The sequence below is a fragment of the Protopterus annectens genome, chromosome 3.part0, assembly GCF_019279795.1.
Source record: "Protopterus annectens isolate FY-2018-M chromosome 3.part0, PAN1.0, whole genome shotgun sequence".
Taxonomy (NCBI): Eukaryota; Metazoa; Chordata; order Ceratodontiformes; family Protopteridae; genus Protopterus; species Protopterus annectens.
Genome location: NC_056731.1, coordinates 1151785897 through 1151812311, shown reverse-complemented (window position 1 = coordinate 1151812311; position 26415 = coordinate 1151785897). Strand labels below are relative to the sequence as shown.

Here is a 26415-nt window from a genome sequence, read left to right as displayed (position 1 = left end):
CATGTTTTTGGATGTTGCCAACTGTAGTCCTGCTAACACCAAAATGTTCTGCCATCTTTCTTTGGCTGCTGCTTTCCAGAAAATGCAGAAGAGCAACCTTTTCCTTCAATGTTAGCTCTGAGTTATTTCTTTGGGCCATCATGTCTTGATTAACTGTAAAATTTTGCAGCAATTGTAGGATGTACCTACAATTCAGACCAGTCCTTCACGTTGAAAAAATCTTCAGCAACACGTGACAAACAGGATGTTAGACCTAATCCAACACTTGGTAATAATAAAACATGAAGAAAGAACTTATACTAATGAAAAGCAATACAACTAAGGGGCAAAACCCACACCTTTTACACCTTGGTGTAGAGTGGACTCAACTGGTAAAGTTAGAAGGTAAAATAGTGTCTCACAATCCAGGTGGGTCAATATAGAGAGGTTGGTCTTCCACTGAGTACATGTGGTGCATGTCTGGTCTATGAAAATTAGGTCAACTTAAGGAGGTGGTCAACTATGGAGGTTCTACTCTAGATTCATAACATTGCATGATCTATTTCTCAAAGAGGGAGGATGTAGATACAATTACATGTGCTGTAGCTTTAAGAAGCATGCCAAACCTGAGTGTGCACATATAAATAAATACCAGGCACATGCTATTTCCAGTGCCATTTTGAGAGTGAGCATGTATGACTGCAGTAGTTTGTATACAAGTTACTTAAGTTAAAGTCAGTAAACTTCTATCGTGATGTGTTTGTATATAATAAAGTTGCTTGAACAGAACCCAAAAGACTCTTCTACTGTGTCCAAAATACACACACTATACATTTTATATATATATATATATATATATATATATATATATATATATATATATATATATATATACATACATACATACATACACATACACACACACACACACACACACACACACACACACACACACACACACGTGTGTGTGTATATATATATATATATATATATATTACATACACACAGACCTGTATACGTATATTATGTATGCAGCACACAAATGCGTTAGATATAATACATCTCTGACATTGCACAGAATACATCTCTGACATTGCACAGACCTGGAAGAGCATGTCCAGTCCAACATTTTGGGATTCACAATTAAAACTACAGTACAAGGCTTCAGTTGTCAACATGTCAATAAAAAAGACCGCGGTGGTGTAGCGGTAGCGTTGTTGCCTCACAGCAAGAGGTTTTCCTGTTCGACTCTCGGCTGGAGTGCGGGGAGTGCCTTCTGTGTGGAGTCTGCATGTCCTCCCCGCGGTTGGGTGGGCATTCAAAAGACATGCGTAAATGGGCGTGCCTTCGTTGAAGGTTGAACGTCGAGCTGGCACCTCGACGTTCGTGAAAATCTACTGCCAATCATTAGCGGACCGGAGTTCCACTGTGGCGACCCCTAACTGGGAAAAGCCGAAAGACAACAACAACCTTGAGAAAGAATTCTTAGGAATACTATGTATTTTAAGTCTTTACCATAATTGCTGAACATAGACTATGGTGTGATCCTAGTCAGAAGCGTAGCTAGGGCAGGGCAAGACGGGTAGCTGCCCAGGGTGCAATCAGCCTTCCTTCTTCATGATCACGCTCTCTCTTTAGTGTGATACCAGCTTTTAAAAGGCGATACTGCATTTGCGAGAGTATGGCAGCACTCAGTGTGTGGTCTAAACTGTAGCAACTGTTACCACATTTAAAGTGTAGCACACTGCTTGCTACAAAACCAAATTTTTTTATAGATATATGTGCGGAGTGGAAGAAGAATCAGGGGTAGGGCAAAGAAACAGGACCTGAATGGCTGGGGCAGGAAGGTGGGGGGAGGACAAGGTGTCATGCGCATCTGGCCACCTGGCTGGTGTGCCAGTAGAAGGAACAGCAGTTTCTGAACGAAAGTGCTGGGGGGGGGGTTGTGGATCTAACTGTATTAAACAGACATCTAAAAATGAACAGATCAGCTTAATACAGTGAAATTCCCCCCAAGATGGGGGGGGGGTGGATCTGACCGTAACAAGTCACTCTATAAAATGTAGAGATCAGCTTACTTCAGTGAAATGGCTTTTTTTTTTTTTTTTTTTGCTCTTTACCTGAAGAGTTGAGGGGATGGGGCACTGGTTTGTGGTACTGGAAGGCCAGCTACGCTTCTGATTCCAGCTGTTCTCATTAGGGGTAATATACAATTAAACCAACCATGGGATGGTAAGGCCAATCTAGAATCAGATGGGATATGGTATTTTGAGCAGAAAAATGAAAACTGGCTAGGCTTGAAATGCTGCACCCCCCCCCCCCCAAGAACAGCTAGCTTAATAATCATTTATGAACACACCATTCTAAGTTTCCTCCAACATTCAAAAGCCAACATGCAAAAACATATATTCACTGCAGCTTTATCTCCAGATAGTTATAACTCTCAGTCCACACTTCCTCCATTCTTGGCACTACTCTTCTCATCTGCTAACCACAATTCCTATACTACTGCAACTTCTTACACTGTCAAATCATAATTTCTCTTCCAGTGCTACTTCTTATGGACAAATCAACTCTAAACCATGTCACTAGAAATAAATTTTATTATGCAAAACTCTAGGTAGAAAATACATCATAATTACACCAAGATGAAGTCTTAGTGAGGATTTCCAAGATGGCTACACATTGAGTAACAGCTTGTTTCTATCTCTCCCAGTGCGAAAACAGAAACTCAGCAAAGGAGGCCAGTAAACTTGTGTTTATGGGTACATTTTAGTAAATGGCTAGTAAATGCACTGCCTGGATGCCAGGAGTAAAGAAATACTGAAGACCTGGAAAAATCAGCTAAAAAAAAAAAAAAAAAAAAAAAAAACAAACAAAAAGGAAGGAAGTGAGGAAGAAGCACCAACTGGGGAAAGTTCTGCAGCTTTTCAGCAAAAAGAAACGCAACCTTCAAACAGGATTTCCAGTAACCTACAGGTAGACAAGACAACTGCATATAGACCTGGTTACAATATACAAAACACTAACAAGTATAACACAAACAAAAGGCTGAAAAAAATGGAAGCTTTAAACAGATATTCAGATGAGATGATAAAGCTGCAAAAATCAGAGGTCAAAATGAAGAAAAGGTTGGCCAAAAATGAAATTGCTCAGGAAGACATTTCAAAAACTAACAGAATTAGAAGACGGAGCACGTAGGGAAAACCTGAGATTTTCAACTGTACCAGAGAAAATGGAAGGAACAGACTGCATTAATTTTATGAAAGCACACATAAGCAACTGGACTGGTATTCCACAGCATGACTTGTTAGTTGAAAGGGCACACCCGTGTGTATGCTCCAAACCTAGCTATAAGAAAGCAACCTAGACTTTTAATAATAAATATGCAATCCTACCAGCAGAAGGAGTTGATTCTGACAAAACTGTCGCAGGAGGACAAAATACTAAAAGTGGGAGACAGAGTGTTTGTTGAGAATGGTTACTCATTGTACACTACGCAGAGGAGTAAATTCATTCCACTGTTCAGGGTACGTCGAGATGCAGGTGCGGGATTCAAACTGCTGCATCAAGTTGTATTTAAGGTATTCTTCCCTGAAGGGACAAAATCATTTTTGATGAAGTGCATGCTAAGGAGGAAATACAAAGTTTGTCCAACAAAAAGGGAGCTGTGAAACAGGAGATTCTGCTTCTTCTTGTTCTGGTAATAAAGACCAGAGAGACTACCTGTGAAACCTTTTTCAGTATTTCAATGGTAAATGTTGGCGAGATAGAAGAGAGCACAAGAGTTGAATAGAAGAATCAAGAGTATGCTGAAAATAAAGCAGAAGCCGGATTTGGGCAGAGAACCGTAATAAAATCAGTAATTTACTGTGGGATTACAATGCAACAATTATATTTGTGAACTATGACAGAAGAAAATCTGGAAATATTGGACTTTCAAAAATTTGTTGGACTTGTGGTGGACTCAGAAGTATATGCCCTACTTCATGTCATTAATATTAGGGAAACACTTTGGGGAGCGGAGAAAGCTAACCAAGTAAAGAAAACTATTTTCTTTTCTTAATAGTACTGTATTTGTGGTGTATGGTTTTCTTTGCTTGCTATTTTTAAAGTGTAATGGGGATTGTAAACAGACGCTATTCTTTGTTCCTTTCTTCTGTCCTTGTACGATTTTGAGAAATAGGCAATCCAATCGAACAAAAAACAAAGCCTTAAAAAGGCATGACAACGTTAAAATTAATGTGCTTTTTCTCACTCTTGCATGGGGAAATAACTGGATTAAGCACCTTAAAAAATCGATTTGTTTTAAGAGAGAGCAAGTAAATGAAGAATACTGAATATTCTGAGGCTTTTTTTTCTAGCAAATACATGTATACTTATTAACAATTCTGCACCTGGTCTTCATGTTTCCATGGAAACAATCTGATAAAGAGAAACTGGAGAGAGTCTGGTAGAAGAAGACTAGAGAGGGAAAAAAGTAGAGAAGCTGAGGGAAAAAAGAAAAGAGAAACTAGCTAAGACAATGTTCTCTGAAAGCAATCAGGGGTTTTCCCAGCTGGGAGAGCTATAAAGATAAACCTATTAGACTTGAAGTTCTCAGTTTTTTTTTTAAATGCAATATTGATACTAATATAAACAGGTGAGTTTGTATTTTCTTTGTTCAGTTTTAAGAAATGTAGGCACTGCAAAATAAAAAGGGGGGAGAGGGGAAGGGTCTGCTTAGAGTAAAACAAATCAGTGTGCTTTTTCCCCATGCTTCCATAAGGAAATGACTGGGTGAAGACCCTAAGCATTATCCAGCAACGTGTTTATTATAAAGCACGTACACGAAAAAGAAAGTTGATTATTATTAAAGGCTTTTTCCTGGTAAAAAGGGTATCCTTAGCAGTTGTGTGGTTTGCATATCACAAGAAGAAAATCTGATAGAGAGAAATGGCTTGGTAGAAGAAAATCTGATAGAGAGAAATGGCTTGGTGGCAATAGCTACACAAGAAAAGGATGCTTTCTGTAATGTCTTTCAATCTGAATGGTCTTGGAGAATATAAAAAAAAGAGTAGTGAATTATATTGAAGTAGAATGCAAATAGCTATGCTACAGGAGACACCTGGAAAGAACTGAAGATGTGAATTTGACAAAGAAAGGTTTTCAGGACGGTTATCCAGTGGAATATCTGGGGCAAAGGAAAAGAGGAGTACTTCTATTAATTGCCAAGGAGGAACTCCAACAGTTAGAAAAGAAAAAAAAAAAGATAATGAAGACGTATAGTACTAAGGAGCTATTGGAAAGGGAGGAAGATTACACCAGCATGCATTTACATTCTACCTAAAACTCCTATAATGGAGCTCAAGAAAATTCTGGAAGAAATAATCAGCTTTCAGCCAGGAATGTTACTTATAGGTGGAGACTGGAATTTGGTTTGCAATAGTGAAGATGTGTCTGGAGAGGGGCTAGAAGGGGAAAATATAACAAAGGGGGGTAGATTTTTCAAGAAATTTATGAAAATGTTTGTCATGGAAGATGTGCATTTATTCGGTACTAGTCTGGAGTGAATTTACATATTCTCAAAGATAAAGATAAAAAAATTCTCTCGCTTAGCCCAATTTTTCTCTCTCCCAGAAACTGACATTTAATTGAAGGTCTTGAAAATACAACCAATAACTATTTCAGATCAAGCGCCAATCACGACTAAAAAAAAATACAAAGCAATGAAATAAAAATGAAAACCATGGCGCTTTCCCACCTATTTGTTGAAAAGAAGGGGTTTTGGAATTCAGGAGCTACTAGAGAAAACATAAATTTCTTTTGAAAAAAATAGCTAGGGAGTGGGATAAAAATAAAGTGGAGTTTAAAACAAGGGTGGAAATGGGGGCATGGTTAAGAAGTAAGAATTATTTAGAGGGACTGACAAGTGTTAAAGTATTGCAAAATATGGGGAATCTCTCAGAACAAGAAAAGGAGTAACTGCAGAATGCTAAACAGAAAATAAGGGATTACCTGGCCAATATGCAAGAGTTTACAAATATTACTTTTAAGCAACTGTTTTTTTGATAATTCTATAGCATAAAAAAATTATCACAACTCAGGCAACAAAAAAGTGGAAAAGGCCATTAGCAAGCTTAGGGAGCCTATATCAAGGAAGGTAACAAGTGATCCTGTGAAGTATATGAAATATTTTGGAAATTTTATGAAAGTCTGTATAAAGCAGATAAATATCGAACTCAAGAAAAAGGTACAAATGGAAATGTTCATGGATGAACTAAATATGCCAAGGTTAGAGGTAGATGAGCCTCAATTACCAACAGTTAGGACAGAAAGAGACGAGATAAAAACCAATCTACAGGAAAGTCTCCAGGAATAGATGGTATTCCTGTGGACGTTTGGAAGCAAGGTGGGGAAAAAAAACTGAGAAAATCTGGAAGGTTTTAACAGTATTTTAAGAGGAGCAGTACCAGCATCCTAGAAGAAAGCGGTGGCAACGGCAATACTAAAGGGGGTAAAGATCCATTGGATCCAGATTCATACAGGCCTATTTCAATACTAAACCATGCTTATAAAGTGTTTAGGTCTATAATGGCTAAAAGCATGGCAAAAGGGATACCAAAATTGATAGATATGGATCAGTTTGGTTTCGTGGAGGGGAGGCAAACAACTGACAATATTAAACAGAACACTGATGACCCTGAGGGAAGCGGAGAGTAAAACAAGAGTAAAAAAAAAACACCACTGTTATTGGTGGGTCTTGATGCAGAGAAAGCATTTCACATAGTAGACTGGGACTTCATGACCAGGCCAATGGAAGCATTTGCTTTCTCCGATACAATTATAAGGTTGATTAGGAGTATATATGAGGGATCAGAGACGAAAATGAAAGTGGGTGGGGTCCTCTCCGATACCTCCACGCAAGCATAAGTTATCAGCTTTCTCCCATGTTTGCATTATATTTAGAACCACTGGCAAAGAAAATGGACTTGGAAATTCAAGAATATAATTGTTATGGTAGTCAGGAAAAGCTGTCTCTATTTGCAGAGGATATTAATTTATACATAAAACCAGAAAGAGGCATTACAGTGTTGTGGAATATTTTAAGACAGTTTGAAATCTTCTTGGGATACAAAATTAATGAAGCTAAAACAAAGATAATAGCCGTAAATTAGGATATGTGGGAGGAGACTAAATAGAAGAGAATATAAAAACTAAGAACCTGGAAGCTTTGTTATATAGCTATAGATACCACGATACAAGCAATTAAAAATGTTTTTAGTCTGTATAATCTTATTACACACAGGGCAGGCATAGGAGGAGGAGAAGGGATGCAGAGAACAAAAATCATACAGAGCATTATATTCATAAAATAGCAGGGAGTATTCCAAGAACTAAACCAGCACGAGAATGGAAAGAATCAACAGGGATGACTGTGGTTAGGGATATTGATAATAGGGCAAGAGGGGGTTGGAATTTATTGGATAAAACTGGCAAAGGAATCAAGGTACTGGGAGCAAATAACTAAGAGAGAGAAAGTTAACTTGGACTGCAGTTATTAAAGACTGCCTTCCCTATCAAGGATCGATACTGGAGTATAGAAAAAAAAAAAAAGAAAGAGGGATCTTTGAAAGACCAGTACTGGTACGAGTTTTTGATAGACTCTAGAACAGAAGCTACCATTAGAAAAAGGAATAAATTAGTAGAACATATAAAATATTGCATAACTATAAGAATCAGAGGAGCTTAGAAAGGATTGGGAAGAGACTAGATAAGCAATTCACAAAGAGACAATGGGGGATATATGCAAAGTCTTGAAGATTGTGTTTACATAGGTATTTTTATACTCCAAGTAGACGCCAAAGAATTCTTCCTCGGGTGGATAGCAAATGTTGGAGGTGTGACAAGCAGGAAGAGGTGGCTGGGAACATATTTTTGGGAGTGTAGTGAGCTGGCAGACTTTAGGGATTCCCTGCAGACCACTGTTTCGATGAAACTGGGAGAGCGGATTCGATTGACTGGGGAGATGATTTTTTTCAGCTATGATCAAGAATCGGAATTGCCTAGACGTAGTAAAGCCTTGGCGAGTCTAATCATTGTGGCTACCAAAAAAGCAATTACTAGAAAATGGAAATCAAAGTCTAGACCAACTTTATTAGTAGTAGTGAATATAGTAAGAGATACAGCTGGAATTGGGATATTTAGAAAAAGGGAAGGAGCAAACCACATAGGAAAAATGGGAATTGTGGGAGCAATATATGCAGAGAAGGAACAAGGTTTAAGAAGCAGAATTTGAATAAGCCATATGATGCTTAATTGACAATGACTGGATAGATAAATTATGTATAATGTTTGCAACTACAGTTGTTTCAATGGTCTCTTATCTATGCACCCAAGGCACATTTTTGATAATGTAATGAGTGGGCAGGGGCTAAGACTTTCTAGACTGTGCACTGAATATATGAAAGTGAGCTAGATAATATGCAGTATATGATTGCTAGTCGTGGCTGTCCAACAAAGAGTTAAGAGAGAGCAATAGCTAGCACAAAAAATTGGAGACGGAATAGAGGCAAGCCATGGTTTGAATGTAACCTGGGCAATTCTGACAATGAGACTATTGTTAATGAACAGAAGCTAAGAAATAACCAGTTTGTGAGAATAAATTATCACTATAATAGTGATATAGATGCCATATCCCAGGCGATAAAAAGTACTGGAAGAGTTTACATACTCATGACAAGCTGAAAGCACTAGCAGGTCCCCACCCCAGATTTGCTTATACTAACAGCCAAACTCTGAAGCAGCTTTTATGCAAGAACATACTTCCCAACAAGTCCACAAAACACAGGAAGAAGTTGGAAACTTAAATGTAAGAAATGCAAGGCATGTCAATATATTAAAGAAAATAAACATCTTTGTCAGGCAGGGAGTATATATCTAGACTGCAATGTGGTGTATTTAGCAGAGTGCATATCATGCCAAGCATTCTATGTTGGGAAGACTACCAGAATGTTAAAATAACGTATATTGCAACATACAAGTGACATCAGATTATGTTTGAGAAGTAATGCTCTATATCAACATACTGAAATAAAGAGCATAGATTTCAGTTTATGGTATTATATATTCAACAAGTGAGTATGAGGGGGTGACATTGTACATAGTACTGAATTGGTAGAGTTACAATGGATAGCTGAATTGCAAGCTAACCATACACATGGGTTAAATGCTTGTATGCCTTTAAAACCCTTACTGAAGCGGCGTAGGTTCTGCTATTGATTCCGATTGGTTGCTATTTCTTTAAATATGGTTGATTTTAACTGTCTTGTAGATCAAATAGGTTCATAGACAAGTACTAGGCTAATGTCCCTGGAGCCACTGCAACCTAGCCCAATAGTATTCCCAGTCATCTGGCTTACCAGATGTTAGTTCCCTGTGCCCCTATCCAGCAGTGCAATTGAAGTGATCCCCGGGGTGAATTTCCTATTTCCCATCCACTCATAAATCTCTCGGGCCAGTGATGTGCTCTGCTTGACTTAAATGGGGAGTTTATTCCAGAGTATTGGTAGCCTTTGGGTTAGAAACCTATCCCTCCAGCAGGTTCTGTTTAATGTGGTGATAAGGTTGAGGTCTTTGGAGCGAGTAGCATGAGGGCATTGGGATTTTTTGACATGAAGCATGTCTAGCAAAACTGGGTCAGACTTGGCTCTGTAAGTCAAGCAGAGATCGCCTCTAAGTAGGCGATATCAGTCAGAGTAAAGTTTAAGTCTATCTGCATAAGGCACACGTTTGAGTCCTAAGATCCTCTTAGTGAGGAATTTCTGTCGCCTCTCCAGTTGTTGGAAGTGTCTAGCGAGGTACATGCCAAATGGGCATTGTACTCTATAATGGGTCTGACGAGGGCCGAGTAGAGAGAATTTTTTTCCTGGATGAGAAACCTTTTGTGATGAGATGTGCCACATAGAAGGACTTCCTAACTACAGTGGTGATTTGGTGTGGCTGTCATAGGAGAGGCCATCTACCCATGTCCCTAGCTCCCTTATAACTCCTTCAGAGGAAAGTGGGTTCCCTTCAATATGGTAGTTTGTGGGTACCGTGTTTTTCCCGAAGGGAATGACTATGCATTTTTTGGCATTTAGCCTAAGGCCATGGTTTTGGCACCAGTTGTTGGTCATAGTGAGGCCTTTTTGTAGGTTGTCCACATCAGCTTGAGAATCAATAATGGCTCCCAGTTTGCAGTCATCCGTGAATTTGATTAACCAGAGTCCCTTGGTTTTGGCTTGAACTTCAGAGAAATAGATACCAAACAGGAGAAGACCCAGAACTGACCCTTGTAGGACTCCACTTGTAACTGCCAAGTAGTCAGATTTGGAGTCAGCTACTTTCACCATACGTGTTCTGTCAGTGAGCCAGTTTGCAACCTGGCTAGTGATGCAAGGGTTAATGACCGGATTAGGGAGCCCATCAAGGATTCCAGATTGTGGGATGGTGTCAAAGGCTTTGGCTAGATCGAGGTAGGCTGTGTGGACAGCCTTGCCTTCATCCACCGCTGTGGTGACAGCTTCAAAGAAGTCTATCAAATTGAGCAGACATGATCTTCCTTTCACAAACCCAAACTGCATGGGGTCCAGGGTTTGAAGGTCCCCTATGTCCTTACAAGATCCATAATACGTTCCATAGCCTTACAGATCAGGTTCGTCAAGCTACTAGGGTGGTAGTTCCCAGGGTCAGTAGTCACACCTCCTTTGTGGAGTGGGATGACTGTAGCAGTGCGCCTTTCAGCGGGAACAAAGCCTGAACTGAGGCTGTAGTTGAACAGAGCACTTGGGTGTGGTGTCAGTTCAGTTTGTAAATCGTGTAGGACATGACCCGGTATATTATCTGGTCCCATGGAAGCTGTGTTCTTAGCTTTGGTTACTGTGTTTTTTTTTTTTTTTACTTGTGCAGTCGAGATAATACGGATTTGGTATTCTTCCGGTATGTGGATGGGCCCTTTAGGGGTGAGGAGGGAGTAAAAGTTGCACTGAACCTGTCTGCCAAGATATTGGCAATGTCAGTTGGTTTAGTATAATTGGTGCCGTTGTGCTGCAACTCCAAGCAAATCTGCATATTATGCAGATTCTTGACACAGCTAAAGAAAGCCTTGCGGTTGTGCTTAGTGTCTGTAGCAATTTTGTTTTCGTAACTAGCTTTGGTGGATTTGATGAGGGATCTCAGTTTTTTTTACTGAGATTTCCGAGGGAATTTTTCCAGTCATCGGACTTCACCCTTCTCTGCAACAGTTTTTTTCCTTCTGTTGTAGAGTTTAATGGCAGGGGTCCACCAGATTGGCTTCCTTCATGGCCCCATCTATGCAATTGCTTAGGTGCTCATACAGTGCCTTGGTGTACGATTCAGCAGCCATTCACCCATTCCCTATTTCTATGGATGACGTGAGGCTTGCCACTTCTGTCCTTAGAAGCTCAAAGTTAGCTTTGGGGAAGTTTTTCACCGTTTCCTTTTTTGGGGGTGGGATTTGGATATCAATGGTGATTAACTTGTGGTCAGATCAAACCAGGAGGGGTTTATCATAGGAGTAGAGCAGCGGTCCCCCCATGTTTGTAATGATTAGGTCAAGAATGTCATTTCCCCTAGTGGGGTGAGGATGAGTTGGTCCAAGACACTGGAGTTGAAGAATTCCAAGAAACGTTGGGCAAGAGAGTTGGAGCAGGAGTAGCTGTTCCAACTAATGGAGGGGTAGTTAAAGTCTCCCAGTATAAGGGTATTAGGCTGGAAGTTTTCCAGTGTGTCCAGGAATGCAGAGTAGGAGTCCTGGGACATTGTGGGGGATCTGTTGCAGGCTACAACATGGACTGCAGTTTTGTCCAGTGTTAACTTACCTGAAGTATTTCTGATGAGTTATGTTGGGCAACAAGGCTGGAGGTGTGTGTATCTTATGAAGATGGATACAACTCTGCCTTTGGGGGGTTCAATCATCACATCCCTTAGGGCTTTGGTTCAGATTTGGGGGCCCGAAAGGTGCGATATGCATTGTAAAGTGGTAACGAAGAGGTGCTCTCAGGAGCCTTGAACCAGGTGTCAGTTACTGCACAGATGTCTATGTTCTCCAGTTTGAGGAGCGACTCGAGCGACTGCATTTTGAGATTTAGATTCCTAGTATTGAGTACTATAACCCTTACGATGCGTTTGCTAGCAGATGGAGTTAATGCTTGAAAGCACTTGTGTGTGCGTTAAATAAAGTTTTAATCCATCGTGGTGGCTCCAGTGAGTTTTCTTCTTATCCTGTATGGTACATTTTACCACTGTGACTTGCTTCTCTTCCTTGGCTGCTTTGGATTTTTATCTACTGTAAAACAGTCACTAATGGCACCTTCATACCCAAAATGACATCTTTGCCTGGTAATCATTTCACCTTAAAATTGTACCTTTCAGCTCTATTCCACCACAATTAACTTTACGCCAGTATGTCTGACTTTTATAACTGCATTATTTTGTTTTTCAAAGGCATATTATTTTATCTGAACAAAGTATTGTGCTCATATTCTCAGCATTAACTCAAAACACGTGCAAAGCAGTTAAGTGGGTCAAGGATTGACAAGATGTCTCATCCACCCTCCCATTTGTGAATTTCAAGGATAAGGTATTAAGCTGCAAGAAGATTTGGCCAATATCCAGTATGGACATATGGTGGTCACAGCTTTGCTGCCTTTACACATTAGTGAGGTCTATACAGTACAAGATGGCAGGGGTGAAAATCACCCAACTCCACATAAATTATGGTTCCCTCTTAAAAAGAAGGGATTACTTTCCACAGGCAAGGGGGGAGGGAGACAAAAATCAGGTGAACAGTTTTAGCTTATGTCTTGCTGTCAAGCAAGGTTAGAGCAGGATTCTGATATGAACTGCTAGATAGGTGTAGTTAGAGCAGCACTGTACTTTGGTGAGTGAAGCAAGAACCAAACTTGTAGGACAAAAATCTACCTGGGCTTACAAACACTTGGCTCAGTCTTGCTGGCTCCAGTTAGGATTTGCTTGGGTACAATGCTCGTTTTTTTGTACGGTGAAATTTTACTCACTCATTCACTTATAAGGGAGTTCTGGGTGGTATAAAGTCAGTGCAACTTACAAAACACAGGGAGACAGGCATTACATTATCTGTTCAAGGATGTTTACTGAAAATACTGTGACCTTGCAAAAAGAAAGTGAGGGGGGGTTCCCCCCCAAACAAGGGAGTGCAAAGTACTTGACCTTGCAAACTACTTTTTAATTTTGCACTTGCTTACAAAAAGTGATAACGCACATTTTAAGAAGGTCGTATGCCGGAGCTGTCATTTATGAACCTTTGCAACTAAGTTTGTATGATATGATCTCCAATGAATCAAGCAGAGATATAAACCCAGCAGGTAAATTAAGTTATGCCCACATCCTCATTTGTGATCATAAGCTTTGAGCAGTAACAGAGTAAGATTAGATCACAGATACAAGCTTGCAAAAACAAGGTTCCTTTGTAGGGTATTTGGGCTCACTTTCTACAAGTAAGAAGCTAAGCAATCTTGAAGGACCTCAGTACAGTCACTGCTCCCTCATGCTGAAAGGTCAGCTGAGGTAGTTTAGGCAGTATGGGTGGATCTCAGAGTGTGCAAAGCCTGTCTCACTGGCAGAAAACCCTATGGCAAATATGATAGGCAAACCGAAAATCCTTTCAGCCTGAGGACCCATACAATGAGCTGGAGACTGATGCTGGAGCTAGAGAAATCCATCCACCCTCCCTAGTTTGTAAACGGAGATTATCGGGTGATCTCCCAGATGACTGCCATGGCTAGCTTGTTTGGCTTGCTAACACTATCACCCTCACCAGGACAAGTTAATACAATGAATGTAACAAAACACCGTTATAAGTCGATTAAACACAGCTTATTGACAGAGGTCAAATATCAATACAGTTGTGTTTGCCATCATGTATGCTTAAAGATAAAATATTCTGATACCTTGTATTTAGCATGGTTTTTGAATTACAAATGCAAATATAAGCAAGCAATATCTGATGCTTAGAGGTGCAGTAGGAGGTAACTGCAGAGACACCTGGAGGCGCATTCGGCTGTAATGAATGAAGTCCCCTTAACTGTTCTCGTTTGTCCAGTCAAGTCCCAAGTAAAGGTGTGGCTGGGTGGGTAAGATGTGTTTTTGTTTTTTTCTTAAATTTTCCTCCCAAATCTCAGAGGTCTACATAGGTCACTGGATCTTGTGGTGGAGTTCAGGTTTTGATGAATTAATTATATTCAGTTTTAACATGGATATTTGTTAAAGTTAACAGTGAATGGGTGTCAAAATCCCTCACTGTGGAACATACAAAGATCCAAAGCAAGGAACTTCCCTTATAATGAGATACAGTCGGAAGGCATGCTAGACAAAACAGGCCTACCTATACAACATAAAGCCCAAGTACAGACAGGCACAGAGTACACACAGTAGGGTACCCAAAAATACATAGAGACAAAAGGCAAACCTGGAAATATAGGTTACTGCGAAGTTCTGGATGGAAAACAGTTAAATAGAAGAAAGCTAAACACAATATTTGATCTGTTTTGACAAGATATGAAAAGTGCAACCTGACCTAGCCATACCTCTGTTTACTCAAAATTTATGGACAAAGTCAAAAATAATTGGGGGGTGGGGCCCAAAAATAAAGTCGAATTTTGAATTTAGTCTAATTCACTTGAAAAGTTAACAGAACAGGCTTTGCATCAGTATGCATTTTCTGAACAGAAAGTATGAAATTCTTATGTGGCATTATTGACAGACTAATACTCTTTACCAGAAATCTCAAAACTTTATGCCAGACAGGGTAAAAATAGGAAACAAAGCTGAGGTATGGACCTATGCTAACAAGGACTGGCCGTAGGCCAGTTTCACCTATTTGGCCTTCTACAGCCCAGGAGACCTGCACTTATGCCTTCTGTAGCCTGCAGAGTTGCCAGAGAGAGACTATTAGAAACAGCAAGCAATGTTCCTTCTGGTAATCTTGCTCCCCGATAGCTACAAGTCTTGTTAATAGAATAGCCATTTTATGTCATGCACTGCACTAATGACTAGTCCAGTATTAGTAGTAGCTGTACACCACATGAATGGCTCACAGTGTTTGCTACAAACAATCCCATACTAGTCAGTCGCTGCTGTTGAGCACTCAGAGTTTTCCTCCCAAAAATTATTAAGCTAACTATCTGGTTGCGTACCACTGAAGTTACTATTACTATTTAGGACTATAGCACACCAGGCTTAATTTGAAGACAAATCAAAGAGGTACGGTTTTCTTTTACTTCTCTTGCTGACAACACCCAATCATAAACCCTAATGAATACAATTATAACAGCTAACTGTGGAAAAAAATCAGTCTCATACAATAAGGAAAAAAAACAGTAATAATCATGAAATAAATTCATATTGTGATGTGAGGCAACACCTGATCAACATGTTACCAACTGTACAGTATGGCAGAGAAATTTAATTTACTACTTTATTTGACATTTGTTGTCTGACTGGGCAAAAAAAAATTTTCAGCAGAGACCTGAGCAGAAAAGCACCAAAACATATACGATAAGTAAAACTTACAAAACACAAACAGAGCTTAACTACATCCAAGTGACACCTCCAGGTGGGAAATTCTTAGTCTGGGGTAGAGCAAGAACAGAGACATTTATTAGCAAGGTGTGTTTTTAGCATTTAAATTTGGTTATAGTAGTACTAGATGTGATATTAACACGTAGAGAATTCCAGATCTTGGCAATATAATGAGTAGATTCATAATGTCATCTGCAAACATCATAGTCCATGGGGACTCCTGTCTGATCGTCTGTCAACCTGTCCCATCACCATTACAAATAAGAAAGGGCTCAGAGCTGAACCTTGATGTAATCCCACCTCCACCTTAAAACGCATCAGTCACTCCCACCACAGACCTCACCGCTGTCACACTACCGTCGTACATATCCTACACCACTCTTGCATACTTCTGACACTCCCGACTTCCTCATTCAATACCACAACTCCTCTCTAGGCACCCTGTCATACGCTTTCTCTAAATCCAAAGACACAATGCAACTTCTTCTGACATTCTCTGTACTTCTCCATCAACACTCTCAAAGCAAACATTGCATCTGTAGTGCTCTTTCCTGGCATGAAACCATACTGCTGATCACTAATCACCACCTCCCTTCTTAACCTAGCTTCCACTACCCTTTCCCATAACTTCATGCTGTGACTGATCAATTTAATCCCTCTGTAGTTACTACAGCTCTACACATCACCCTTATTCTTAAAAAAAAAAAAAAAAAAAAAAAAAAAAAAATCGGTGCCAAAACACTTTCTTCATTCCTCAGGCATCCTCTCACTTTCCAAGATTTCATTAAACAATCAACTCCACTGCCATTTCACCTAAACACCTCCATGCATCCACAGGTATGTCATCTGGACCAACAGACTTTCCGTTCTTCATCCTCTTCATAGCTATCCTTACTTCCGCCTTGCTAATCCACTGTACTTCATAATTCACTATCCGCACATCATCCAACCTCCCTCTCATTCTCTTCATTCATCAGCCCCTCAAAGTACTTTCCATCTGCTCAACACACACTCCTCGCTTGTGAGTACGTTTCCCTCATTATCCTTTATCACCCTTACATGCTGCACATCTTTACTAGCTCGGTCCCTCTGTCTAGCCAAATCGGTACAGGTCCTTTTCTCTCTCCTTAGTGTCCAACCTTTTATACAACTCGTCATATGCCTTATCCTTAGCCACCTCTCTCTTTGCCATGCACCTCATCTCCTTATACTAGTCTACTTTCTTCATCTCTGACAATCCCACTTTCTCGCCAACCTTTTTCTCTGTATACTCTCCTGTACTTCTTCATTCCACCACCAGGTCTCCTTGTCCTGTACTTCATTCTCTCCTTGTCCTCCTTCCTCTTTCCAGATGTCACACCAAGCACCTTTCTAGCCATCTCTCTTACTAGCTCTGCTGTAGTTACCCAGCTATTCGGTAACTCTTCCCTGCCACCCAGTGTCTGTCTTAACTCTTCCCTGAACATCACCTCACAATTACCATTTTTCAATTTCCACCATTTTATCCTTGGTGCTGCCCTCACACCCATCCTCCTCTTCTTGATCACCAATGTCATCCTACAAACCACCATCCTATGCTGCCCAACTACACTTTCCCCTGCCGCCACTTCTCCAATCTTCTTCAGACTGGCCCTTCTAGATAAGATATAATCCACCTGTGTACATCTTCCTCCACTCTTGTATGTCACCCTATGCTCCTCCCTCTTGTTAAAATACGTATTCAACACAACCATGTCCATCCTTTTTGCAAAATACACTACCATCTGACCTTCTGCATTCTTTTGCTTAACACCATACCTACCCATCACTTCCTCATCCCCTCTGTTCCCTTCAATAACATGTCCATTGAAATCTGCACCAATCACCAGTCGCTCACCCTTGGGTACAGTCATCACCACTTCATCCAACTCACTCCAAAATTTTTCTCTCATCCATCGCACACCCAACTTCTGGAGCATATGCACTAACATCATTCATCATTACACCATCAATTTCCAGCTTCATAAACATCACTCTATCCGACACTCTTTTCACCTCCAAAACACTCCTAGCATACTGTTCCCTTCAGGATAATGCATACTCCATTTCTCCTCCCATCCACACCATCATAAAACAATTTGAACCCGCCTCCGATACACCTAGCCTTGCTCCCCTTCCATCTGGTCTCTTGCACACACAATACACCAACCTTCCTTCGGTTCATCATATCAGCTAGCTCTCTCCCTATACCAGTCATACTGCCAACATTCAAAGTTCTGACCCTCACTATCACAGTCCTAGCCTTTACCTGCCTTCGGCCATGCCTTCCACCTCTTCTCCTCCTTCAGCCAACAGTAGCCCAATTTCCACCAGCACCCTGTTGGCCAACAGTACTGGTGGCAGTCATTAACCCAGGCCTCGACCGATCCGGTATGTATATGTGTACTTTTGTCTGCATGTATGATTTGGCAAAATTTTACGCCAGATGCACATCCTGACACCTGACACAACCCTCTTCATTTATCCAGGCTTGGGACAGGCACAAAGAAATGCACTGGCTTGTGCATCCCCAGTGGCTGGGTTTTTAAAGGAAAGAGCCATACACCACAAAAATAGTACTATTAAGAAAAAAGTGTTTTCTTTGCTTACAATTAACATTCTCTTCTCTCTTACCCTTCCCAAAATTAATGCCATGAAGTAGGGCATATACGTAAGTCCAATATTTCGCAAATATAGTTATTGCACTGTAAAACCAGCAACTTAATGTGGGATTACTCTTCATCTCCATCTCCCAAATCCTGTCTACTTCATTTCCAACGTACTCTCAATTCTAGTCAGCTCTTGTACTCCCTTCCTTCCATCAAGCATTTTCCATTAAAACAGTGGAAGAGGTTTCACAAGTACAGTCTCACTATGGTGTTTATAACCTGAAGAACAAGCAGCCGAATCTCCTTCTGTTTCACAACCCACTTTTTCTTGGACAAACTTATTTCCTTAGTATACATTTAATCAAAAAATGACTTTTGTCCCTTCAGGGAAGAATATCTTGAAGACCACTGGGAACAACAGTCACACCTCTATCGCCACATTCCCCAAACAGTGGAATGAATTTACTCCTCTTCTGCCTGGTGTACCATGAGTAATTATTTTCCACAAACACTCTGCCGTCTCCCACTTTTAGTATTTTGCTATTCTGCCACAGTTTTGTTACAATCAATTCCTTCTGCTGGTAGGAGTGTGTATTTGCTATTAAAGGTCTAGGATGCTTCTCAGCCAGGTTTGGAGCATAAACACAATGTGCCCTTTCAACTAACAACTTATGCTGTCGATACTATAAATTGCTTGTTTGTGCCTTCATAAAATTAATGCACTATTCTAGGATGCTTCTCAGCCAGGTTTGGAGCATAAACACAATGTGCCCATTCAACTAACAACTTATGCTGTCGATACTATAATTGCTTGTTTGTGCCTTCATAAAATTAATGCACTATTCCTTCCAGCTTCTCTGTTATAGCTGAAAATTTCAGATTTTCCCTGCGTGTTTTTTTTTTTTTTTTAAACATCTCTTCCTGAGCGGTCTCACATTCAGCCAGCCTTTACATTTCAACCTCTGATTTTTGCAGCTATATTATCTCATCTGAATATGTTAAAGCTTCTTTCATTTTTTCCAGCTTTGGGTTGATATACTCCATCAGTATTTTGTTTATTTTAGCCAGGTCTGTGTGCAGTTGTTTTAAACATTGGTTACTGAAGTCATGCCTGGAGGTTGCATTGCTTTTTGCTAATCAGCTGCAGAACTTCCCCAGTCAGTGTTCCTTCCTCACTTTTTGTAGCCAATTTTTTCTAGGTGCTCTGTATTTCTCTTTCCTGGTATCCACACACAGCATATACTAGCCAGTACCCATAAACTCAAACGTCTGCTGGCCTTCTGTGGAGAGTTTGTGGTCATACTGGGAGAGCTACAGTTAAGCTGTTACTCAATGTGCAGTCATCTTGGAAGTCAAGTCAGAGTACTTTTGGATTTCTCTGACAGAGAGGGATGGAATCCCATAGTTTAGGTGTTAAGATGGAGACTGCATGGTCAAGTGCAATTAAGTTCATTTTTTGGAGTTAGTGGGGTAGGCTGAGAATGAAAGATACCTCCAACATTGTGTGTGCAGGTTTTGGTGAAGAGTTTGAGGGGAAGATGTCTCAGAAGACAAGGCATACTAGTACAAGGCTGGCTCTCAAATGTATCGGAAGCCATTTAGTTTTGGCAAGAGTTAGGCAGCAATGCTCTTTATGAGGGAGCTAGTAATGGATAGGCTGATTTTTTTTAAATGGTTTGCAAAGTGGTGGCATTTTTCTTTGGAGGCTGTAGCTATTATGGGTAGTCCATATTCAATAGGAGGCAAGAGTATTCCTATAGCAGTTCTGACTGACTTGGACAGAAAATATAACCGTTTGCCTATAACATTAGCATGTTGACCTTTTAGCAAGCATTTTGAATATGTATGCAAGTTGAGATTAGTCTAGTTAAATGCCAAGGTATATGAAGGATCCAGTACCAACTCTGAAGAAAGCTTGGTGCATTGGCTATTTTTGGTTGGTTCCAAATAGCATTGTTTTTGCTTAAGAGGGGACCAAGTACAAGGCACTTGCCCTTTAGCCATTGGTTCTGGGTTTGGAGGTCATCTTGCAGCAGAATTTAAAAAAAACAAGAAGTAGAGGACTGTCATTTGCATAAAGAATTAAGAGATATCTGAAGGTGATTATATGCGAGTCTGTTGATAAATACATAAAACTGCAGGGGGCAAAACAGGAACTCTGGGGGATTCCTTTCATAAGATGAGCCATTTCAGAGGTGGTAGTACCCATTTCCACCTTGAAGGACCCGATTGGTTAGGAAATCTACAAACCAAAGTTCTGCATCATTACTAATGCATATTCAGTTAGTTTGTCAAACAGTAAGTTATGGTCAATTAGATCAAAGGCTTTTGCAAGGTCAGTGAAGACAGCTCCTGTCAGGTTGCCTTTGCCCATATTGCATAGGCTGTAATTTTGAAGTACAAAGCAGTTACGATGCTGTCACCAAACCAGAATCTATATTGATTCCTGCATCGAAAACTGTACTTATGTAAATAAACAGCAATTTTTGTTGTAGATTTTTTTAACCTAAAGTGAAAGTATTGAGATAGGACAGCATTGTGAAGCCGTAGTTTCCTCCTGCCTGCCAAAATATGATGCTTTGAGACTATGAATTATCCATGCATGTAACCCTTACTGTTGCCCTTCTGGGCTAGGACATGGCTCAAAATAACTGCATGCAATAGTCCAGTTACCTAGCTTAATAAACAAATTCTCAAAGAATAGTTATAAGTAGAGTGCCAAGTGAAAAATATTTCAAAGACGACACCCAAAATTACTACTGTTAAAACTGTAAAGCTTCCTCAGAATGCTCGTTACATTAATCATCATTCACAGCAAGTACAAGAACTGAATGACTGGATACCAATGAAGTAAGTCAGAGATTAGACATTTTTCATGCTCTTTTTGGCCCTCCCCACTCTTCCTATAACCATTAAGCACAGCTCCACTGACTCATCCGTCCAATACTTCCTGGCATTCAAGGCCAGTCCAATACTTCCTGGCATTCAAGGCCATTAATCACGGGAGGCAAGTGCTGGAGACTGTGATTAATCAGAAGAGGATGATTATAGTCAGTCATCCCCCCATTTTCTACATGGGGTAGGGGTATTATGTTAACTGTCACCATCTCACTTTTCATTATCACTCTCCTACCTTTTTCATGTTGCAGGTCTTCTCACACATTGCATCCATCTATTTACTAGAGACCTTTACTTCCTCTTGCCTTCTTCCTGTCTGTCCCAAATCATCTTCATTAGATCACTTTCTGCTTTTCTATACATGTGCCCAAACCACCATAATCTGTTCTCTTTGACCTTCGCTATAACTGTAGCTACCATGGCTTCTGTTCCGACATCCTCATTTCTTCATCTGTCCTACAGTGTGCAACCTACACCAGTCTCAGGCACTTTGTTCCATCACCTTATCTTCCACAACCATTATGTCTTAGCTGCCCAGGATTCTGTACTATACAGCAATACTGGATGCATCATTGCTTTATACACTTTACTTTTCATATTCTCTCACACATTACTCTGATGCTCTGTGCCAGTTGGTTGATTTTATCTTTGACGGCCTTCATTTAGACACACCCTTCTCCACCACCCCTCCCAGACACAAACTTGTTAACCTATTCCACTACTTTCCCTCCTATCTCAAGTCTCAGCTTCTTCCAATCTCCTCAATGTTCTGCCATTACAACTATATCAAGTGCCTTCAGCAAAGAATTGGGAATGGAATGTAAAACTGAAGTTTTTGCTCACAAGTCTACTTGCAGTATCACAATGTCTGCATACAACAACTTTATTAATATGTCCCCTGATTGCATGGTGGACTGATATTGATTTACAGTTTAATCAGGGGAGAACAGTGATTCACCTAGACCATTTTATACCTCAGATTATGGAAATGCAAACCAAAGAAATACACATTAAAACCAAAACAGCAGTAATGTAAAATAATACAGTGAGACATTACATTAAAATACCAAGTAGCATAAACATTCATAACTACACAAGAAACAAGATTTCAAATTAGTAAGAGTACCTATACACTACCACATCATATAGTATTTGTCTCAACAAAGAGCAAAAGTATCCACAGCATGTACAATTCTTAGGCATGGGATGTGAAGAAAACTAGAGCATGAACCAAATGAGGAGGGAGAATGAAAAGTGTGCATGGAACACACATAAAGGAAGAACACCGTATCACCCATCCAGGTTCAAAAGATGCTGCCAGTACTACAGGAGTTTCGGGACATATTTACCCTTAGACACTTAATGAAGTACCATACAGACAAAGTGACCCATTAAAACACACTACACACTGTCCCTCATAGTGCGTCTTGAGCGAATTAAGCAAAGCGGAATTACAGGAGATGCTGGATATGGGGTTAATCCAGGAATCCAGCAGTTTACTTACTTTTACTTTAACATATCTAATAAAATATACACCAATAAGCAAACAGGGTTTTATTTTTAATACTCAGAAGCAAGATATTCCCGATACCATACTTAAATAATCTTAAATCCACGAAGCCCACAATTGGAGGCATACCTCAGTCTCAACCGTCCCTGATTTTGACTCAAAATTTGGGTCTCCCCATCTTAAAACTGAAGGCCGCTTGAGAAAAAGTGGTGAATCACACATTAGTAAATAATGATAGCACGTAGTTATATACTGCCTTTAGTTCATGTACATTAATTCGCATGCTCTTATTCTGTTAATGTTCCACCTTAATACTACTAATATTTTAAAAGTTTTTGAGAACTATGATCAGAGGGAGGGGCCGGAGTGCAAGGCAGGTGTTCAGCTGAAGGGTCACCACCAAAATAGTCCAAACTGGGCCCCACAACTGCTAAGACTTATCGGCCCGGCTAATAAATTTAGGATCAAGAGATGGAAAAAAAAAAAGAGAACGCCGCACATTAAAAATGGCTTTAATAGCGTCTTCTCTCAAGTAACACAAGAAACCTCGAGTAAACAACTGAAGCCACTAAAGCAAACAGCAGAACCCAATAAACATTGCATTACCGACTGCATATAAGCACGCGCAGCGTCAACCGATCTCAAAAGCGTGTTTTTCTCAATTAGAAAAGACACAAAAAAATCCGTTTGAAGTACAGGCGCCCCTTAACTGTCGTAACTCATGGCACCGCGGGTGCTCCTCAATAAAGTGTGTGTGCTATGCCACTAATTCTGATAAAATTGTTATTTTCATGTGAATAATAATCTCAAATGCTGGCAATGGAAATCATATTTTGAAACATTATTCATAACTGACAAGCACTTTTATAATAAGACCACGTAGCTCCAAAACACTTTCAAAAAGCCGAATACAAGCAATCCCCACAACTATGCGCATTAAAAGTGACTAAAGTAATCATTTTTGTAAAACAATAAAATTAACAACACTACCTGTAATATTAACGATAATTTACCTTAACTAAGGGGCACTATTGCAAGCAGCTGAAGAGGTGGAAAAAAGTCCTTCACTATTTCTGGCTTTCAGTACTTCTGAATAAGTACCATCGTCCAACTATCCCCACAACAACAAAGTAAACGAGACACTGTACTTATACATAGTCTTCAAACGCCGGTTAAACTATCCAGCTATTCATTACATGACCGAGCTGTCAAACACACTCCTCCTACTCCAGCATTCTGCTGCGTATTGCGGCCAGTGGTTTCTCATTAAAAGGGTGTGTAAAACTGTTCTGGAAGGATGTCGTGCTGCGCCTGTTACTTCTGAATGATGTTTGCTGTTTTTTTGTTCTTAATCAGTTTATATTTGTAATTTTCGGTTTTGGGAGAGGAATAATGAATGCCTTTGTGCATCGCTGAATGAGTCGAAGAAAAAATGTTAAGACTGGATAGAACTGAGCTTTTAGCTGTTGCCAGACTTGCAGCAATATTTTGAAGGAATGAGGACCGGCCTTACCAATTGTGGGCCCTAATTTTACATCATTTTGAGGGGGACCCCGCATCTGACCTCTCATCACTAGAGTTACCACCTTTTCAAATGCCCAAAGTGGGACAAACATCAGATTTTGTAGGCCAAAACATACCCACGGCCAGTACAAAGGACAGAACTTCAATTTTTTGCCTAAATAAAAGCGTATTCTTGTAGCATTTTAGTTGCTTGTTCTGTTTCTTATAACATTTAAGTGTTTCAGATAGAGAATACCTGTTTTATACAACTATTGCATAAAATATAGGAAATAATTTTGCCCTAAAATCTCAGGACATTTTCCATTTTTACAATTTTTTTTGCAGGACACAACTGCCAAAAGAGGGACTGTCCCTCACAAAGTGGGACAGGTGGTAACCTTGTCTACCGCCCCACTTCTCCCTCTGCATGGTGGCTTCTTGAGCTTAATAATATTTCATATTAGATATCAGAAATGTATGCTATTAATTCATATTAAAATAAAATAATATATTTGTTTATTAATTTGTAGTTTGTCCTGGATTATCCCTATCCAACATCTCCTATTGCTCATCTTGCATGATTTGTTTAAATAACTCAGGCACACTCTAAGGGGCCTATTTGTTGGGCACTGAGGTACTGTGTCTACAAGGTGTGTCACCAAATGGGTGCACACTGGCATACCAGTAACCATGTCTCAAATTCTGTTGTACTGCTTGGATATCCAGACCCTGGGTAGGAGTCAGCTGCACTTTTCCCTCTTGTTCCCCAACACAATTTTTTTCATATTATTTTTTCAGTCTCCTTTCCTGTATTCCCTTCATTTGATTCATACCTTTCTCTCCTTCACATCCCATGCCCAACAATTGCATACCCAAATACTTTATTTTCTCCTTTGAAACATTATACTGTATAATGTTATGATGGCGAACAGGTACTCTTCTTACCTAGTTTACTACTTTTACTAATTAAAATCTTGTACTGCATCTACTTGATTGTGATAATTGATACTACATACTATCCTGACTTATACTTCTCGGCATGCTTCTTACATTACCACTGCACTATTGCATTGTTATTGATTAAAGTTTATTGTTTTTTGGTAGCTTTTTTCTTTGTGTTACTGTTTGAATACCTTTAGTAAAGAAAATAATTTTCTATCCACCTCTGCCTCCCACTACTCAACTCTTCATGTTTCACTTCTCTGGGATTATGTTCCTATCTGTGACAGCAACAAGCATTTATCTGCATACTGCAGATTTGGTAACATTCTGACTAAGTGATCAGAAGTTACCTCACATCAAAGTACCTGCATTTCTAGTGTATGTTTTAGTACTGCCTGAGACTAACTATTCCATATTTATTTCTTGTAACTGTTCATTAACAACCATCCATAAACTCCATACCAGTGAGAAGCAAAAGAAAATGTTACCTTTCAGTCTTCAAAATAAGAATGGTCTTATCTTCTGATCTGGTAACTTGAGTGGTACACAAAACCAACTAGTTAATATAATCAGTTTGGGGGTTGAAAACCCTGATAAGCACTCAGCAACAGCAACTGACTACAAGTGGAGTGCGAGCAGCTAACACAGTGAGCCATACAAGAGAAATGAACCTGCAGTTACTAACAATACAGTTCCTAAAAATACTGGACTTGTAAGTACTATGGGGCAAGGAAAATGTCTTGCACTTTGCTATTGTGTCTCTTAGGTGAATTTTTGGATTGTGTAAGGCATAATGACCCTGTCATAGCCTAGTGACCCCCCCCCCCCCACCGAGGATCAGGCTCTGATTGGCCAAATTGGTCTAATTGTTCTTAAGTCAGCCCTGGAAGGAAGCAGACAGTTGCACCAAAGTCACAAATGTAGGCTGCTAAAGCCTCCACTGCTTGCATTTTTAATTTCAGATATGGCTAAATTATGTTTTCCTATTCTGGCCATTGCAGTTTGAAAGAACTCTGGTAAGGATACCTTAGATCCAGAATTTAAAGTACTGCCAGTAAACAAGGTGAAAGCGGAAGCTCAGTAAATAAATATAATTACTGGCCACCTGACTTGAAAGGTGACTGCATTTTACTAAAGATAGAATGTACCATCCCCCCAAACATCCACTAGACAGTCCTATATCTGCAATGTTATCCACTCAAAGAAATGCACTGAAGGAAAGGCAATCATCAAAGGAACACAAGAATAGAAAAGGATACTATAAAAACTACTATGTAGAAAGAAAATTCATGTTTACAGAATTATTTAGTTTTGCAAGAAGGTTGTGCTCAGGACTGGTCATTAGGTGAAGTGGTA

At 39.9% G+C, this 26415-nt stretch overlaps 1 protein-coding gene across 3 annotated transcripts in view; it reads right to left on the bottom strand.

Moving 5' to 3' along the window:
* The window catches only part of CCHR3.PART0H8orf88 (chromosome chr3.part0 C8orf88 homolog), a 1151988-nt gene extending 1127945 nt beyond the window's left edge, over positions 1-24043 (bottom strand). The window contains exon 1 of one of the 3 annotated variants that reach the window (XM_044065382.1): positions 23628-24043. The gene's annotated coding sequence lies outside the window, so the exon portion shown is untranslated. The remainder of the gene's footprint in view (positions 1-23627) is intronic. The other 2 variants (XM_044065379.1, XM_044065380.1) reach the window with 2 other exon arrangements.
* Positions 24044-26415: the final 2372 nt, after the last annotated feature.